We start from the raw sequence: 2,115 nt of genomic DNA on the forward strand, positions 1-2,115 counted from the left end.
ACCCTCCCTAGCGTTGAAATCGACAAGCACGATTTTTACATCGTGGCGGGGGCAGCGCTCATAGGTACGTTCTAGGCGCTCATAGAAGGTATCTTTGATCACTTCGTCCTTCTCTTCCGTCGGGACGTGGGCGCAAATCAGCGATATGTTGAAGAACCTCGCTTTGATGCGGATTGTGGCTGGACGTTCATCCACCGGAGTGAATGCCAGGACTCGACGACGGAGTCTCTCTCCCACCACGAATCCCACACCGAATTTGCGCTCCTTTATATGGCCGCTGTAGTAGATGTCACAAGGACCCACCTTCGTCCGTCCTTGTCCCGTCCATCGCATTTCTTGGATTGCGGTGATGTCAGCCTTTACTCTTACGAGGACATCAACCAGCTGGGCAGAGGCACCTTCCCAATTAAGGGTCCGGACATTCCAGGTGCATGCCCTTAAATCATAGTCCTTTATACGTTTGCCGTGGTCGTCATCAAAAGGGGGGTTTCTCATCCGAGGCCTGTGTTTCTTATTCACTGGTTATTCGTTTTTATGTGGTGGGTCCCAAGCCCTACGCACAACCGCATAAGCGGGATTCGCCTTCTCACTTTAGCTCGCTTCCAGACGGATGTCTGTTGGCTACCCAGAGGATACTTGGTCTAAGACCGGAAGTTGTGAGCTGCTTGAGCCACATGTAAAAGAATCGTTCCTGGCCACTCCCAAGTGAATGGCAGTCAGAAACTTTCCTCACTTACGTGAACTTCTACATATGACTCCATCCTCCAATTGTTTAGCTAGTCCCCCTAAATTGACTTTACTTTACAGTGTTATGATTTTTGTAGTATCATACTTAAGCTGAGGATATTTGCTGCTATCGGTATAGTCTACTTCGATAATGCTGTTTTACATGCTTTTACATTAGACTGTATGATCTCAGTGAATAGTCGTTGATATACATATGTACATAGAACAGGCAATTGCATTTTACAAAGGTTGCTGTAAATCCAACTGTGAGAGATTGGAAGCTATGAAATGCAAACGGGTTTGATGCCACGATCTGATTCTATGAGTACTAAGTTACAGGTGTTGTGTCTGAAGATTCTATGCGATGATAAAACATAAAAAACCCTCAAAATGGAGAGAGCCTGATTAAAAATAAGAAATATTCCTTAACATCACTGACGGATATCGAATATATGTACATATCTAAGTTGAGTTAGTAACTCATACATAGCCGGAGGGCTCGCGCGTGCCTTGAGTCACAAATTCCTTATCTCACGCCAGCCACACTTGCACAAAGTCACGTACCAAATAGCGAACTAAGTCTCTAATTATATGCTTCTTTAAATTTAAGTTTTAGTTGTAAATTGTAACTCATAAGGTGCAGCTCTACATAGCTCACCAATTAAAAAAATGTGTTCAACTTTATATAAATTGTATATATAAAGAAAATAATTCTTCAAATATCAGAATGTAAATAGAGATCATTCCTTTCATCAAGGCGATGTGGAAATGACGAGTGTAGCATCGATATATGTACATATATTATTGCTATACATCTAAGCGTTAGAAGCAGTGAGCAGTACATAAGAGAGAAGGCTTCGCTCTGTATTAGCAACATATGTAGTACATACATATAATCGTGTTACGATTTGACTTTTATTCGAAATATGTGGTGATAAGAGATAGGGAATTAGCCTTCAAATAATTATAACGTTAGTTCCCTGTTCCTTTTGGTGCTTAGTTTTAAGTTATTATGATATTAATAACCGGATAATGATATTACACATCCGGACACATACTTCGATTTTCTTTATATAGTAGTTAGTAGATAGTTTTGAACTTGCAAAATAACTGTTTGATTACTATATTTTATTTACTCAGTCTTAAATGTGAATTCACGAAGTTCCATCAGCATATCTCTATATCCTATTAAGCGAGTTGGCGCTGGAGTTCTCAATTAGACCGACGTGACCTATCCACTTAACTTTGACTATATTTTCTTTAGGTGAGCGGCACTTTTATACCCACCATGTGCTAAACGCTACTGAACTTTTAAGTATTCATGTTTTTCAGCAGTATAGTCACAGTGGGCGCTTCATTCGAATAACAACAATTGATTAATTCAATAAA

Source organism: Zeugodacus cucurbitae, chromosome 5 (assembly GCF_028554725.1).
Source record: "Zeugodacus cucurbitae isolate PBARC_wt_2022May chromosome 5, idZeuCucr1.2, whole genome shotgun sequence".
NCBI classification, from domain to species: Eukaryota; Metazoa; Arthropoda; class Insecta; order Diptera; family Tephritidae; genus Zeugodacus; species Zeugodacus cucurbitae.